General features: G+C 34.2%; 1 protein-coding gene across 2 annotated transcripts in view; it reads left to right on the plus strand.

Annotated features, from left to right (window-relative positions):
* ZEB1 (zinc finger E-box binding homeobox 1) overlaps window positions 1–18860 on the plus strand; it is a 60071-nt gene that overhangs the window by 19149 nt on the left and 22062 nt on the right. The window contains exons 2-3 of one of the 2 annotated variants that reach the window (XM_019800979.2): window positions 8529–8591; window positions 16252–16413. The gene's annotated coding sequence lies outside the window, so the exon portion shown is untranslated. The remainder of the gene's footprint in view (window positions 1–8528; window positions 8592–16251; window positions 16414–18860) is intronic. The other variant, XM_019800980.2, reaches the window with a different exon arrangement.

Consider the following 18860-nt stretch of genomic DNA (forward strand, 5'->3'; position numbering starts at 1 on the left):
TCACCTCCTTGGTTAAATTTACTCCTAAGCATTTTTTTTATGGCTCTTACATGTGAGATTCTTTTATTTCTCTTTCAGACAACTCATGATTGTTATATAGAATTGCAACTGATTTTTGTATGTTGATTTTTTTATGCTGCATCAGTCCTTGATTTCTCTCATTAGTGTTTTGTAGTTTCAAAAACAGATTATAGCATGTTTCATTAGAGTTATAGCTATGTATTTCTTTTTTAAAGGGAGAAACCATTGTGAATGTTTTTAGTTTTGTTTTAATATAGCAAGCAATATGATCGATTTTTGTGTCGACCTTGTGTCCTGTGGACTTGCTAATTCTGTGTAGACAATCTTCTCAAATAGGGCATTTTTGTTTCTTCCTTTCTAATCTGTATACTTTTTATTCCTGTTTATTGACATAAGATGTCAGGAGTGGTAAGAATAGACATTTTCCTTTTTCCCAATCTTAAAGGGAAAGTACTCAGTCTTTTACCTTTAAATATAAGAACACTACATCAAAAACTAAGGATGTACTGTATGGTGACTAACATAATAAAAAATTATTTTAAAAAAAGAGTAAAACTCTGCAGACACACACATACACACAAATGTTACCATTAGGTTTGTTATAGATGCCTTTTACCAAATTGAGTAAGTTCCTATCCTAGTTTGCTGAGAGTTTTCATCATGAATAGATGTTGAGTTTTTTCAAATGGTTTTTGTGTCAGTTGATATGATCATGCGGTTTTGCTGCTTTAGTCTATTAACACAGTAAATGCAGTAATGGATTTTCACATTTTGGACCAGCCTTGGATTCCCTGGAAAGCCCCACTCAGTCATTTTCCTTTTACATATTGCTCAATTAGATGTGGTAAAATTTTTTTGAAAATTTGAAGTCTATTTTCATGAGGGATATTGGTCTATAGTTTCCTTTCTTTTTTATACCATTTTTATACAGTTTTGGTATCAGGAAGATGCTAGCCTCATAAAATGAATTGGAAAGTGTTCCTTTTTTATTTTCTTGAAAATATTATTTAAAATTAGTGCTATTTCTTCTTTAAATGTCTGATAAAATTTTCAAGGGAAAGAAATCAGCTGGGTCTTGAGTTTTGTTTTGTTTGGGGGGAAGATTTTAAACTACAAGTTTAACTTCTACAGCAGTTACAGGAATATTCAAGTTAGCTTTTTTATCTTGGATGAGTTTTAATAATTTCTAATTTTTGAGGAATTGGTCCATTTCAGTTTTCAAATTTATGTGTGTAGAGATGTTCACCTTACAGACCTGTATTAAGGAAAATAGCTAACGATTACATAGCACTTACTGTGTGCCAGGTACAGTACTAAGCACATACTGTATCTAATTTAATCTTCACAGCTACCCTGAAAGGTACTATTATTATCCTCTAAATTTATTATATAAAATAATTATATACTGCCTCCCAAATTTCTTAATGGGCATACAAATTTTTCAAGTATAAGTAGTTGAAAACAATCTAATTTCTAGCATATTAAATATATTTACATTTTTAACATTCTTATATATGAGATCCATAGCAATTTAACACCTACTGTCATTCAATTTTTTAAAAAAAGAATAAGCTCTTCAAGAGTCAAAAATGTTATATCATAGTGTTTACTCCTTGAACTCAGAGCATTCCTTTTACTGTCTCCTTTTACTATCCTTTTATTATCCTTTTACTATCTTCAGCTCTGTAGTGATATTCCCTTTTCATTCCTGATCTTAGCAGTTTGTAGCTTCCCTCAATTTTGTCAGTCTTACCAATGGTTTGTTAATTTTATTGATCTTTTCAAAGAACTAGTTTTCTTTTTCATTGTTTTTCTTTTTTGTCTTTAATTTTATTGATTTCTACTCTTTATTCCTTCCCTCTGCTTATTTTGTTCCTTTTTTCTGTTTTTTAACACAGAGGTTTAGAATTTTAATATGAGAACTTTTCTGTACCATAAGCATTTAATATTATAAATTTCCCTTTAAACACCGCTTTATGTACATCGCACAAATATTAATGTTTTGTTTTTTTCATTTTTTCTCTTTGACCGATGGATTCTTTAGAAATATGTTAATTAATTCCCTATGTGTTTAGAGATTTTCTTATCTTTCTGCTATTAATATCTAGTTTTAATTTATTATGGTCAGAGGACAAACTTTATATGATTTCTTTTAAGTTTTATTATATGATCTTGGATATGGTCTGTCTTCATTAGTTTTCTATGTGTATTTGAAAAGAATGTGTAGTCTGCTGTTGGTGAGTGGAATGTTCTACAAATGTCAGTTGGATGGAGTAGTTGCTAGTGTTGCTTAGTTCATTTTATATCCTTGCTGATTCTCTGCTTCTCCTTCTTGTTCTGTCAATTAACATGAGAAGAACACTGAAGTCTCCATTATACCCATGGATTTTTCTCTACTTTCTGTTCTGTTGGTCACATATTTTGAAGCTGTGTTGTTAGACACATACTCTTTAAGATTGTTACGTCCTCTCAGTAAATTGGCCCTCTTATATAATGTTTTTTTAGATTTCTGGTGATTTTCTTAGCTCTAGAGTCTACTTTGATGTAAAATAGTCACTCTAGATTTCTTTTCCAACTTTTCACTTTTAACCTATCTATATTACGTTTGAAATAATCTTTTTTGTAGAGTGCTATAAATGGGCCTTGGGTTTTTTAATAATCTCTATCCCTTACTTTGGCTCATTTAGATCATTTACACATAATGTAAGTTTTGATGTTTGGATTTAGGTCTATCATTGTATTATTTGCTTTCTGTTTGTTCCCTCCATTTTTAATGTCTTCTGTTTTCTTGCCTTCTTTTGAATCATTTGCATATTTTTTAGTATTCAGATTTCATTTATTTCATTTTTTACTGTATCTACTTGTATTGATTTTTTAGTAGTTGCTCTGTAGATGAGAATGTACATACTTCTCATGATCTACTTAGAATAAGTATTTCACCACTCAAATTAAAATATAGAAACGTTACCCCCTATGTGGTTTCCATTACCCTCCCTGCTTTATGTGACCCTTGTCATGTATACTACATCATTTCTTGTGTCCTCTTTCAGTCCTAACATTTCAAATTTTCCTCTAATATCATTTCCCTTTCTTTCTGAAGATCTTCCTTTAGTAGTATATCAGGTTTGCTGGCCGTGTACTCTATTCACTTTCCTTCCTCTGAGAATATCTTTATTTTACCTTTGTTTCCAAAGTATATTTTCACTGGATATAGAATTTTGGGTTGACAGGTTTTTTTTTTCTTTTAGCACTTTAAAGATGTTCCATTTCCTTATGAAATCCCTCATTTCTAATGATATATATGCCTTCTTTTAAGTCATTGTTCCCTTATAGTTATGTATCATTTTCTCTATCTCTTTTCAGAATTTTTTTAACTACTAAGGTTTCAGAGTTTGATTGAGGGTCTAGGCCCAGATTTGGGGGGCTTTGTCCTGTTTGAGATTCAGTTAACTTCTTTAATCTATGGGTTTGTGTTTTTTTTTATTAAATCTGGGAAGTTTTTAGATACTATTCCTTCAACTATTTTTTCTGCACTATTTTTTCTCCTTCTGGAACTCTAATGACTGAATGTTAGATATTTTATATTGTCCCACACATCTCTCGAGACTCTGTTTATTTTTTTAAATGTTTTCACTTTATTGTCCAAATTGGATAATTTCCATTTACTTACCATCAAATTCACTGATCTTCCTTCTTTCATCTCCATTTTGCTATTGAGTCCATCCAGTGATTTTTTTTCCAAAAAATTTGTTACTGTATTTTTAGTTCTAAATTTCCTTTGGTTTCCTATCTATATCTTCTTTTTGCTGATAAGAATTAGCCTAGACTTTTTATCTTTCCATTCTTTCCAAGTGTTCATCCTTAGCTCTTATTGTACTTTCATAACAGCTGCTTAAAGCCTTTGATAGCTTCAACGTCTGTCTTCTCAGTATTGCCATCTCTTGATTATCTTTTCCTATAGAAGTTGAGATCTTCCTGGTTCTTCATATGCTAAGTAATTTTGGATTGTATCCTGGACATTTCGAATATTATCTTATGAGACTCTTGGTCTTATTTAAATCCTGTGGAGCATCTTGATATTTTTGGTTTAGCAGGTGACTTATCCAGTTCTATCAGGCTGTATGTTCTAAATAACTTTCTTTGGGTTATGTTTCCAATATCAGTTTAGTTGTCAGAGCCTTTACAATTCTTTTTGGATCTGTGCCCTACAGTGGCCATTCTGGGACATGATTAATGGCCTTATCCTTTCTTCAGTTCTCAAAGCCTGTGGTCAGATCCACACATGGGAAGTTGGATATGAGCCCAGGATTTCACAAGCAGCTTTATACGAAGGTTATACAGGTTGCTTTCCTGCGCTCCTCCCTTTCCATGATCTCCCTAGTACTTTCAGTTCCCTGGGACTTCCCTTGTTAGTTCTCTATCCAAAAATCTGGGACTTCCTTTGTCATACTTTGCCACATACTTCCCAAAACTATGCCTGCAGGAAGAAGAGCTGCAAGAAGATGGGGAGAAAGAACTTGATGGAAGTTTGTACCATCTCTTGGGGACACTGCTCCTCTGAGTGGATAAGAAGGTTCCCCTTTCTTGGCATTTTAAGTATCTTTACGTTCTTGCTGTCACCATGATCTCAACCACTACCTTGTGGTGATCTAGGGACTAGGACACAACAGAATTGAGGGGAAAATAATTTCTCCCTTCTTTGAGCCCTTTCTTATCCCGTGAGCCTAAACTAGAGGGTTCTTCCTAGAGTTTTTCTCTGCCATGCCCCAGTGCCCACTTCTAAATCTAGGCTGCCTTCAGGCCAGGCCAGGGGGTAGGAGAAATTACTCCTCAGTGATTCAGTGGTACTTTGAATTCTTGTTGTGATTTCTTCCCCATTCTTCCTGCTACGATTTAACTTGTAGAGCCTTCAAATAATTCCTCCGTGAATTCTCCCCGGGTTTTTTTAACTTCATTCAGTGGAACACACAGGGTGGTTTTTGTTCATTTCATCTTAACCAAATGTGACCTCAGTTATGTATTTTTTTTTACCTTTGTTTAAGTTAATAGGTATTCGTGGAGACTGTGAGTTGCATTTACTGTGACTTTGATGGACAGTTATACCAAAAATATATGCATATATGTAGAAACTAGGGGATATAAGAGAGAAAAATGAAGCTTTTTGGAAATACTCTGAAAAAGTACACAGTAAAAAAATCATTTCTAATTATTTGAACATTTTATGTTTGAATTCAGGAATCTGTTGGCATTTACTTCTGAACAGGGTGGGGGAAGAATTACAGATTGAGAGAAATGTGAACTGATCTTTTAAGAATTGGGTTAGTAAGTTTTTCAGCTGGAATGGGTAACAGCATTCTAGACAGAGAGGTCAGCTTGAGAAAAACAGGTATAAATGTGCATGGCATATGTGCGCGTGTGTCACGGAGGAAGAGACGAAAGCAGGAAAGGAAAATCTGGTTCAGTCACCCACTTGTGCCTTATTAGAAATTGCTATCAGATCTTCCCACAAACACATTTGAAATGGTTAGAAACACACTGGTATGAATTTGAAATGAGAGTTTTAGAATTTTGAACATGTGCTTAATAATCAGTCCTATACTTTGAACTGTTCTCTCCGGCCATTGACATTGAGCCTTCAGGATTTTTGGTTAACATGAATTGCATTTGCCATTCTTGCTTTTACTTACGAGGAGTTACATCTTATGGCAAAATAAACAAGTGCTATCTCTTTTTATCTAAATTTGTGATATCAACCATTGGCTTATTTTTCAATTAAACTTTAAATTTTGAGATAATTATAGATTTACAGATAATTCACAAATAGTTCTAGATTCACAAATAATTCAGAGATCTTGTTGTATACCCTTTACTCCATTTTCCCTGATGGTAACATCTTGCAAAACTGTAGTATAGTATCACAACGAGAATGTCATCATTGATAGAGACAAGATACAGAACAATTCCATCACCACCAAGCTCCCTCCTTGCCTTTTACCCACCCTCCCTTCCCCTCCCCTCTGCCCCAACCCTAACCCTTCACAACCACACATCTCCATTTTTATAATTTTGTTATTTAAAGAATGTTATATAAATGGAATCAGACAGTATGTAATCTTTTGGATTGACTTTTTTCACTTTCCATAATTTCTTGAGAGATTCATCTAAGGTGTTGGATATATCAACAAATTGTCCCTTTTTATTGATGAGTAGTATTTTTTTACTTATTTTTTAGCTATATTTTGCCACTATTTGAAAAAACAAAGTCTTGTTACTTGAGAGTTTTTCCTCATTTATGTATTTGCTTTGGAATTTAGACTAAAAGCAAAAGCCTTAGAAACATTCCAGTTTACCTTTCTAAGTTGCATTTAGGTTAGTCAATCACAATGTGTTGACATTAGTAAGTCTTACAGGAGAGAAAATCTCATGCACAAGGAGATTCTATTACTTTACTCCCTTACATTTTCTAAGCTGTGAGATCAGAACACATGAGGGAGGAGGCTGTTGAACAGTATTTAGCTGTTCCAGTACACCCTCATGATGGTCCATGGATGAAGCAGGAAGGAGACTGTTCCTGGCAGCAGTCTGTAGTGAAAGAAGTTTGTTCATGCTGCAGACCAGCATTAGGATATTTTCTGTTTTCATTAGGCAATATGATTTTACTTGTTGAACCAAAATTCCAGCCCCAGTGATGAGGGAAAGAATGGAGACTTCCAATTTTTAAATCACAGTAGAGAAGTCCGGGACCAAATTCTGAAGTATGTTAAATGCTTAGATTTCATCCTGAGCAGAAATGAAGAAATCATTTAATTGAATTGCAGACAGATTTTTAATTAGCTATAATAACTATAAGCAAAAAAATTAGTATTGTCCAAAATATCATAACTTTTAATATCACTGTCATCTTTCATCTTAGTAACTCTGGCTGTCTTAATTTTCATTTGAGGAGAAATAAAGAGCATAGATTGATCAACAATCAATAACTATATTACTATTCTATAATTATCCAGCTGTCATACTGTTTATTATTATTTTAGTTTAACTAGATACTTTAGAGGAAAAAAAAGATGTTAAAGATTTGCAAACATTTATCTAACATTGGTGTTCGTCCTACTATATTATAAACAGTTTAGCAAGGGTTTTTTAATTGTCATTTTGCTGATGGCAAATATAAAATGAGAATTATTTATCAGACATTAATCTCTTTATTACCTACTTTAGACAGTGTTTTTTATGCTGATCTAAAAAGGTTTAGGCATATTTTAACTTTTTCACATAGTGATCATCTTTAAGTACTAATATAAAAGTTAATGAGTAAAGAAGATCTGCTGACTAAATCCACCTGATAATCCAAGGCACTTACAGAAATACACGCTTTAATGTGAGCAAAGATTTTACTTGATTAGTGTTCTATTTCTCAATTCAATTATCAAACTTAGGGGAAATCTAAATCAAGATCTTTGACTGGCATATTCAATGGGATTTGATTGGGGTGTAGATTAACTACATGAGGTGATGTTTCAGCATGACTTATAAGTATTCTGATCATAATTATGTATCCTCTGCTGCGAGTTTTTTTAAAAGCAGTTTTTAACTCCTTCATGTTTTTATATGCAGACATGTACATAATAAACTATTATAATAAATAAAATGTGCCTGAATACACAAAACATACTTTCTCCTTGCTACACTGATATGCCTATTTACTCTGATCTTATTCTGTATAGAATACTACAGTCAGCTCACTATAAACCTAGGTGGCAAAGGAGGACAAATGACATCTAAAAATGTTTACCAGTACTATTATTATGATGATTTATCAGTAGTTAGAATAATGAATAGAGTGAAAGAGAAAATATTGTGCCCTAGGTGTTTACTCTGGACACAGTGAAGTTTAGTACAGTCTTCTTTTTGGTGAGTTGTCTGGTCCTCTGGTCTTACAGGCAAGGGCGGAGCGGGAAGTAGGTTTTACAGCCATTCAGACCTGAATTCAAATTCCACTTCTATCACCTAATAGCAGTATGTCCTTGGGCTATTTAACCTCTTCAAGCCTCAAGTTTTGGTTGTCTTTTTTTTTTAACTTATAAAATAGGTAGTTATGAAGGTTAAAGGAAATCAGTTTATAAGCATCTAGCACAGTGCCTAAAACGTAGAAACGTGTACTTTGCAGAAGAAATTTTAAAAAAAAGGAATCCTGCTACCTAGAGGCAGAACTCCTCTCCTAAAAAAAAAACACTAAAATTCCAGTATGCATATAATTCTAATGTATGTATAATTCTAGGATTATGTACAAATCTTCACTAATTTTGCTTCTCTAAGGTACCTTCGTGAGTCTGGTAAAACTATCTGCTTAATCTCTTTTAGAAAGTTCTCTTTTCAAGTGCACATTACTTCTAAAAGGGAAAAAAATCCAAATTAAATATAATCTAAAAGTTCCTTTTCAGATTTCTAGATGTTAAAAATGTTTGTGCCACATGGATCTATTTTAATCCTTTGTTCTTTGAATTTAGCAGGAAAGGAAGGACAAGAAATCCTGGGGCCTGAAGCTCAGGCAGATGAAGCGGGATGTGCAGGTAGGCGCTTGCCATTTTCTTTCATACTGTAGCCTTTGAAAGAGGTCTTCTGTGTCACTGGTTTTTGCATTTGTGAGTCATGAATTTAGTCTGTTTCCTCCTCTTTTATCTTGACCTCCTTCAGTGTTTCAGTACTCAGGCATATAGGGCACGATATGAAAAGTTAGAAATTTATATTCTTTAAATACAGCGTAAATTTGCGGATTCATCTGACACAGCATATTTTCCATTCCATAAGGATGACAAGTACAATCTACAGATAATCCAAAAAATGATGATTTGAATTTATATCAAATTTTTTTACCAAAGCTATAGAAATACAGATTTAACTATTTTGAGTTTCATTATTAGTTACCAAGATCTACATTGAGTTGCCCACAAGACAGAAAGCAGAAGGGAGAAGAATAAGCAAATATCATGAGTTATCTATAAACTAAATGAAAATCATGAATATTGATGAGCTGAGTGAACATGTCACAGCAAACAAGAGAATCAAAATTTTTTCTTATAATTTCTGTGGTTTTGAAAAAGGCTAAGATGAAGTTAAATTATAGTAAACAAGGAAATTTGCTTCTAGGTGACTAAAAGTACATACTCCCTGAGACTTAAGGCTATTCCTCTATAATGGATTCAAATCAGATTTAAGAATCAAAAGAATAAGTGGAAAACTTAAATCAAGATCTTACATATAATAACACCAGGCACTTACTGTGTCACCTAAGTCAGCCAGAACTCTTAGAATGAAAACTTCAAAGATGGATTCCAAGTTATTAAAACATTTCCTCAAAATACTGTACTTCCAAGTAGTATGATTGTATTTTGTATGGTCAATCATAAATTAGAAATGTCTGTCATATCATTTTAATTAAATTTTCTGTTTTTTCTTCTTTTTTTTGGTTGAACACTTGCAGTTTTTTCTTTTCTCTGCAGTGCATTTTAGGAATACTCCATAGAGCCCTATAAGTTATCTTTCATTATGTAAGATGAGTATATTTCATAGTAATATGTCAAAAATAGATTTTTATCTATAATATAAACAAACACTCCCATACTTGTCAGTCAGTTCTTAAAGATGAATTCCAAATTAATTAAATAGTAATGGGATATGTGATGATTTATGGTACCTGATGCCTAAGATTTTATATTCTGCCTTTAACTTGGTTGTGTTTAACTTGCATGAATAATGTATTCAAATATGTTGTTATCAACTATTTGTCATGCTAACTTACACATTATATAAAATATTTAACTCTCTATTTGTTATTAGCAAAATAGTCTTAATGAACACAAAAGAATGCTGTTTATTAACTCTTTTACCTAACGTTAAAATTAGATGATTTACATTACCAGAGTTACAGAAGATTATTTGCCCTTTTAGGCAAAATGCTATCAAAAAAAAAAAAAATTCACAATTCCTAGTGTTAGTATTTTACCTCACGCTTTGCTCTTCACTACAAAAATAAATTCTTTCATTTAGTACTGAGTAGTATATACATTCCCTTAACCAACCCTCCTCCCAAAAAATCACATCTGGAATGTAAAGTAACCCTGTATTAACTTAAATTGTTGCTGAAATCTGAGGTCCCCCCCGCAGTGGAAGATGATCCCTGCTGCACTATTTCCCTGGAACATGGGAAGTTAGGAGTAAGCAAACATTTAATAAAGCCCTGATAAGTGTAGTTTCAAGGAAGAAGGATAGAATTTGGACGGTCGAGGCTTTTAAGCATTTAAACTTAAAAATTATGTTTTGTCTTTGCTTTTGTTACTTCCTTGACTTCTAGGGAATAATGTGCTGACAAAGTAAACAAAAACATTGTACAAAGGGCACCATCATTAGTTCAGAACTTTGTCAGATCCTTTCTTCAGCTGACTTCCTTTTGCAATTCATGAAGTTAAGAGAACTGTAGTCTCAGCTTAGTATTCAGAGAGTGAAAATTTTACCCAAAACATCCTTTGTTCCTTCTGAGCATCCCTTTTTTGTTTATATAGTTATAGCTTTACAAAGTTTGAAAAATGGAAGATAAAGATAGGAAGGAGCCTAAGGACAGCTGATCAGAAAATACCTTCAAACAGGAAATATATACTCTGTTAGCATCAAATTCTATTGGTTATGTAGAATAAAAATATGAGTTCAAGGAGTAAACATTATGATATAACATTTCTGACTCATAAAGAAGAGCTTATTCATATTTTTAAAAGTTGGATGATGAGCGGGTATTAAATTGTTGTGGATTTCACATAGAAGAGTGGCTCAGGTCATGATTCTAGTGGAAATAAAATATAGCTAAATAATTTTTAATCTTTATATTAAATGTTTGCCTCTCTCTCTCCTTGCTCTCTCTAATTTGTGATTATAACCCTATAATTCTACACTTTGGCAAATGATAATGGTCATATAGGCCTGTGGTCCAAAATAATTTTATATTTGACAGCTCTGAGTTTTGCCATATCTGAAGAAAGCCAAATTATTATTATGTTTCTATGTATTTGCTCATCTCTCTATTATTTAAATATGTAAGTTTATCAGTCTTAAGACTAGAAATTTTGCTTTATAACTGACCTTTTACAATGTGCACTTCCCAACACTTTAAATTTACATGTAAAACTGCAGGATTTCTTGTCTCAGCTTAGAGTTGTTTTGGCTTAGATGCAGGTTCCTGAAGACAGGGTAGTTTAGTTGGAAAGAGCCCAGAATTTGATACCACACCTAATACCAAATCATCTAATCTAATAGTAATAATTTAATTCTCACAAATACCCCTAAGAGGCACTGTTATTATCCTCTAAATTTTATATTATGTAAACTGATTATGTACTGTCCCACATATTTCTTAATGTACATTTAAAATTTTTCATCTTAAGTGTAAGTAGTTACAATCTAATTTCTGGCATATTAAAAATGACATTGTTAGGGGCGCCTTGGTGGCTCAGTTGGTTAAGTGTCTGCCTTCGGCTCAGGTCATGATCCCAGGGTCCTGGGATGGAGTACCAAGTGGATCTTCCTGCTCAGCAGGGAGGCTGCTTCTCCCTCTCCTTCTGCCCCTCCCCTGCTTATGCGCACACATGTGCACATGCCCACTCTCTCTCTCTCTCTCTCAAATAAATAAAATCTTTTAAAAAAATAAATAAAAAATAAAAATGACATTTTTAACATCACTCTTGTATGTAAATCTATAACAATTTAATACCTGCCCATCATTCAATTTTTAAAAATATGAATAAGCTCTTCTTTAGGAGTCAGAAATGTTATATCATAATGTTTACTCCTTGAACTCATAATTCTATTCTACATAACCAATAGAACTCAATGCTAGCAGGGTATATAGTCCCTGTTTGAAGGTATTTCTGATCAGCTATCCACTTCTTTATAAGAAAAACATGTATATAAATTAAAATTTATGTTTCTTTTTAATTTCTAGGGACAAGGCTCTTAAGATTTTTTTAATTTATGGATTTATTTATCGTATAATTATCAGTACTACGTAGTTGATCACAACATAAATACATTACAAATTTAAACAAATAATTATTACAAAAAAATTTTTGCTGGAAATGAGATTGAAGGAACTGAAGTATTCTTCAATTAGTTCATTTATCAATAGTTTAATGTTACTTATTTCTTTTTTTAAAAGATTTTATTTATTTGAGAGAGAGAGAGCATGAGCAAGGGAGGGAGAGGCAGAGGGAGAAGCAGCTCCTCACTGAGCAGGGAGCCTGATGCAGGACTTGATCCCAGGACTCTGAGATCATGACCCAAGCCAAAGGCAGCCTCTTAACCAACTGAGCCACCCAGGGGCCCCAGTGCTGCTCATTTCTAGAGGAAAAACTGTTCAGCATTAATTCTGTTTCTGTGTTTTGTTTAGCACTCAGATAACTTTATTCTCTTAAATAAAAAGGTGAAATACATTTTTGTGATAACTGATTTACTTTGATTATACATCCTTAGAATGATGTGCAAAGAGTTATAGTTATATATCAATAAAAATACTTTTAATGTCCTGTTAAATGACAATTCCTTCAATTCTGTTGAAAGCAAAAATTCAAAGCTGCCTAATTTGCTCAAGAATTTGTTTCCCAGTCATTAGACTCTTTCACTCCCTGATTTTCTGGGACATATACCAAAAAAGCTCTGCCAACACTTACTTCTCCAAGTACTGATGCTACCTGTTCTTGGCTTTTGTTATTTCTTCCCCTCACTTAGAGGTACCTTGATTAATATATTCAGAAACGGTTAGGGAAATTGAAATATTGTGAATTTCAGTAACTTTTGCCAATATATTTTGGCAAAAGGGTAAAAATCATTTTATCTTACCACATGAGATAATAATATTCTTATTAATGCCTTAGAGCTACAAACTTTAGTTCATTCAGTTTCTAGAAATTTTGTACCTAATAACCTAACTAGCAAAGCCAAGTGTTACTGTTATAGCAATCAACCTCATCAGACTTGTTGTCAAGAAAAAGTGTGTTTTCATTTTTCTAATTCAAATAATTTTGCCAATACACAATCTGAGAAGTTTTATAAAAATTTCCTCTATGAAAAATATGTAAATTATAAATAATGAGGAATATACAAAGTACAAATAAACATATCTTTTAAAAAATAGATTATTCACTTAACAATAGAGAACAAACTGATGCTTACCAGAAGGGAGATGGCTGGGGGGTGAAATAGCTGATGGGTATGAAGGAGGGCACTTGCTGTGATGAGCACCAGGTGCTGTATGGAAGTGTTGGATCACTATTGTACACCTGAAACTAATATTATTCTATTTGTTAACGAGACTGGAATTAAAATTAAAAGCTTAATGATTTTTTTAAAAAGTAGATTATTCAATAGTGAGATGAAGATTATTTATATCTAATATAATTTTTTTAGTTATGAAAATTTTTGTTTCCAAATGAGTAGTACATTTAGAACCAGTCAGTACATAGGTAAGCTTCTAACTTATTGAAGATGCAAGGTTCATGTATAAAATACAGACTATATAATTCTGCAAAATGTATACTATTTAAAAACTCATTATTCTAGCATCTAGCCTATACACACATGTATATACACAGATACTTAATAGGATGTAGAAAATATAAACTTTATAAGTGAAGACTATAATAGAAATAAATATAATTTGATAAAAATATTTTTAAGTATCTTGTAATCCATATGGAAATCAATCACATAAAATATAAATTTCGCTCATGAGTTTTATCTAGTTTAACTTGAAATTTTGAAGTTACATTGAAAAGACTCAATGACACTGACTTGTACTGCTTTAGCATATAAGCAAAAATGCTTATTTTTCCAGCTAATGACAAATGTAGGAATGATTTTTGAGAATACACTTTGCTTTGCTCTGACCAGGTTCCTGAAGAGCAATGAAATTTTTAATAATAGTTAGGGAATGGAACAGATGACATCATTAAAGGAAACTACTCTCACTCCCTCTGACCATATTATTATATAGCTGATTTCAGATCTTCCTAACTAGAGTCAAAATATCCCCATTTCAGAAAATTGCCATGCTTTACCCCCAATAGAAATCCATGTAAACAGGAAAAACTGGAAGGCCTGTGGTGGTTTTATGTTGTCTTGATTAATCAATAAGAAAGTTTTCCCAGAGTGCCTGGGTGGGTCAGTCAGTTAAGCCTTCAGTTCAGGTCACCATCCTGGAGTCCTGGGGTCAACAGGACCTCCCCCGAGGTGGGCTCCCTGCTGAGCCGGAAGTCTGCTCCTCTCTCTGCCCCTCCCCCCCTTCTCTCTTGCTCTCTCTTTCAAATAAATAAATAAATCTTTAAAATAAAAATAAAGCTATGCTAAAAAAAGAAAGAGGGAGGAAGGAAGGAAAGAAGGAAAGAATGTTTTCCCCAATCAGTATTTTGAATATTTTCCTTTGGCAACTCCAGGGTGATGCACCATATTAATGTACTGGGATATGCCTTTTTCTCTTCTTTTTTTTTTTTAAGATTTTATTTATTTATTTGAGAGGGAGCAGGGGTGGGGCAGAGAGAGAAGCAGACCCCTCTCTGAGCGGGAAGCCCAAGGGGAACTCGTTGCCAGGACCATGAGATCATGACCTGAGCAGAAGGCAAACACTTAACCAACTGAACCACCCAGGCATCCATCTTCTAACTTTTTTTTTAAGGATTTTATTTATTTATTTATTTATTTATTTATTTATTTATTTATTGAGAGAGAGAGAGAGAGAGCGCCAGTGTGAACACGGGTGGGATGGGGGAAGCAGAGGGAGAGGGAAAGCAGACTCCCAGGTGAGCACAGAGCCAGATGAAGGGCTCAGTCTCACAACTCTGTGATCATGACCTGAGCCAAAATCAAGAGTCAGATGCTTAACCCACTGAGCCACCCAGGCACCACTTCTCTTCTTCCTTTTGAGTTTGAGCAAAGGTACGGTGGAAAGGGGAGAGTAGAGACAGTCTTCCAGAGTCTAAGAAAGAATGTACAAAGAAGGTGAGGATTTGAAAACAAACTCCCTTAAAACCCACAGTACCAACTTCCCTCTTAAAGAGTCTTCACTTATCCCTGGATCCAGTAATCCATTGCTAAATAATTGATAGCTATTGGCTATATTAAAAAGGAAGGGGAAATGATGGGTCACCATTATTATTATGCTATTGGCTTTAAGGTTTTAGACAGCAGTTGCCCTGAGGAGTTCACTTACTATGCTGTGCAAGAGATTTAGCAAGATTGTTTCAATAACTGTTACACAAAAAACATGCCCCCACCTCAGCATTTTAATCTGGCCCAATTTTAGTCTGCTGGGAAATGCGGTTTTACAGATTCAGAACTGAGAGTTCAGCCCAAAGTGTATAAAGAAGTCAGCCATGAGACACCTGGGAGCCATACAACCCATTACAGTTCCCACCAGCATGGAGTAAACACTGTCCTCTGGAGCCAGTGGAGGAAATGGAGGGAAACATAGTGCAGCAATACTGCTTTAGAAACTCAGCAGCACTCTGGGTTACTTTCTCAAAGTGAAAGCATTCCGTTATCTCTTGAACCTTTCTAACCGAAGGAAAAAAATGCCTCTGCCCTCAGCCCACCGTTAAACATTTATTGAAGTGAAATAGAGGAAGAGTAGCCTTGTTTATATGAATACTAGAGGAGATAGGAAGCAGTTTTATGGATCTGATACTCCTGACCCTTACTAGAAATATTTCCAACTACAGATAACTATTAACACTGTTTCCTAAGAAATCACATAACCGCACTGAACTTTGAAGTGGTTTAAACTGAGAATGATTGAGATTTAAGCTACAATTCTAAGTAAATATCCGATAGGTTACTAGAAGGGGCTAAGGTTTTCTCCTTTTTTCCTTGCTTTATCCTTGATTGAGAAATTAAGAATTCAGTCAAGTATATAACCTTTTCTGCGTCTTGTTTATCAGTCACATAGACTAGAAGTACACTCTAAAGTTTAAAAGGGATATTGTGAAAATTTTAAGACTTCTATAATGCTTTCTAAAAGACTTCTTAGTAGTGCACAACAGAATGAGTGAATTTTGTTTTTAATTTTTGGTAAATATTTCCTACAAATTCAAGAACGATAGTGTATTCTCTTAAGGTAAATAATTTCTTATTTAGAAAAACCTCATAACAGCGTGGTGATGAAACTGCTTTCTATAAAGTATGCATTTCTTTCAGTAAAAGATGATGAATGTGACTCAGATGCAGAAAATGAACAAAACCATGATCCTAATGTTGAAGAGTTCCTGCAACAACAAGACACTGCTGTCATTTACCCCGAGGCACCTGAAGAGGACCAGAGGCAGGGCACCCCTGAAGCCAGTGGTCACGATGACAACGGTAAGTGGGGCTTCACAGCTGGCTTTGTTTTCCTCTTGACAGGCTTATTATTTCCACAGCTGTACGATGGGAACCTACTTTACTCTAGGGAACATTTCTGAAATCTAACATCTATGGCAGGTGCCCATAGAGAATAATCTCTTTAGTGAAAGGAAAATGTTTATGATAACAGTGTAGTATTCCATTTGTGGCATTTCCTGTGTATCATGGTAAGGCCACTGCAGTGAATGCTTAGAACAATGCCTGGACGTTGATTTCCATTCACTCACATAGCAGCAAGTAGTAGAAATGGGAGCTAGGATGACCTTTAACTTTTTCTTGATTTTTTTCCACCATTCTGGCAAGCAAAATATGATTGTCTGGTTCAAAACATTCTGATTTGGAGACAAATGAGGTTTTTTATATTTGCTCTAGTCTATTCTGATATGAACAGCCAGTATACGAAGAGTTGTAAAATGTAGTTCTAATATGTTCATACTCTCCTGAAAGGAAACAGGCTGCTGTTCCCTCCTGCCATGCTAGAAACAGATGACAATCGCATGCAAATATTCCTGTAAGAAATTTTATGCAATATGTACACCAAGAACCAAGAAGTCACTTGGAATGTTTAAGGATATTTAAAGTATTAAGATCCTAAATCTGGTTTGATTTTTTCCAAGGTTCCTAGTTTAATGGATAGATTTAACTTAACATTTAAATAATCAACTTTTTTTGGGGCGCCTGCGTGGCTCAGTCCGTGAAGTGTCATCTTCGACTCAGGTTGTGATCCCAGGGTCCTGGAATTGAGCCCCACATCGGGCCCTCTGCTTAGCGGGGAGCCTACTTCTCCCCCTCCCTGTGCCTGCTGCTCTGCCTACTTGTGCTCTGTTTCTCTCTCTCTCTCTCTCTCTCTGCCAAATAAATAAGTTCATTAATCAATTAAAATCTTTTAAATAAATAAATAAATAATCAACTTTTTAAAAAGACATTTTTAGAGAAGCCTAAAGCTTACCAAAAAAAGTGAGACAGAAGTACAAGTATTTCCCATGTACCTCTTGCCCCCCAAAGTGCATAGCTTCTCCCATTATCAACATAATTCACCAGAATGGTACATTTTTTTTTTTTTTACCAAGGATGAACCTACATTGATACATCATAAACATCCAAAGTCCATAATCTACCTTAGGGTTCATTCTTGGTGTTATACATTCTGTGGGTTTGGACAAATATTTAATGACATGTATCCATCATTATAGTATCTCATAGAGTATTTTCATTGCCCTAAAAATCCTCTATGCTTTGCCTATTCATTCATGTTTCCCCACCTCCCCGCACCCCTGGAAACCACAGATCTTTTTGTGTCTCCGTAGTTCTGCCTTTTCCAGAATGTCATATAGTAGGAATTATATAGCATGTAACCTTATAATTTGGATTTTTTCACTGAGTAATATGTATTTAAGATTCCTCCATGTATTTGCATGGTTTGATAGCTCATTTCTCTTAAGTGCTGAATAATATCCTGTTGTCTGGATATACCATAGTTTATTTACCCATTCACCTACTGAAGGACACCTTGGTTACTTCCAAGTTTTGGTAATTATGAATAAAGTTGCTATACCATCCATGTGCGGATTTTTGTGTAGACCCAAGTTTTCCAACACCTTTGGGTAAATACCAAGAAGTGCATATGCTGGATCCTCTAGTAGGAGTATGTTTGCTTTTGTAAGAAACTGCCAGACTGTCTTCCAAAGAGGCTGTACTGCTTTGCATTTCCACCAGCATGGTGAGTTTCTGTTGCTCCACTTCCTCACCAGCATCTTGTGCTGTCAGTGTTCTGGATTTTGGCCATCCTGATAGGCGTGTGGTGGTGGCGTGTTTTAATTTGCATTTCCCAGATGACGTATGATGTGGAGCATCTTTATTTACCAGCTGTATATCTGCTAAGTCTTTGGACTATTTTTTAATCAAGTTATTGATTTTTTTATTGTTGAGTTTTAAGAGTCCTTTGCATACTTTGGATAATAGTCCTTTATATATGGTGTGTCTTTTGCAAATATTTTTCCCAGTCTGTGACTTGTCTTCTAATTCTCTTGAGATCATCTTTCACAGAACAAAAGTTTTCATTTTAATGAAGTCCAGCTTGTCAATTCTTTCTTTCATGGATCATGCCTTTGGTGTTGTATCTAAAAAAAGGCATCGTCATACCCTGGGTCATCTAGGTTTTCCTCTGTTATCTTCTAGGAGCTTTATAGTTTTGCACTTTACAGTTAGGTTTGTGATCCATTTTGAGTTAATTCTTGTGAAGGGTATAAGGTCTGTGTCTAGATTCATTTTTATGCATGTCCTGAATGTTCAGTTGTTCCTTTACTATTTCTCTTATTTTGTATTTAAATTCATTTTAGTTAACTTATAATGTATTATTAGTTTCAGGGATAGAATTTAGTGATTCATCAGTTGCATATAACACC

This window comes from Ailuropoda melanoleuca, chromosome 15 (assembly GCF_002007445.2).
Source record: "Ailuropoda melanoleuca isolate Jingjing chromosome 15, ASM200744v2, whole genome shotgun sequence".
NCBI lineage: Eukaryota > Metazoa > Chordata > Mammalia > Carnivora > Ursidae > Ailuropoda > Ailuropoda melanoleuca.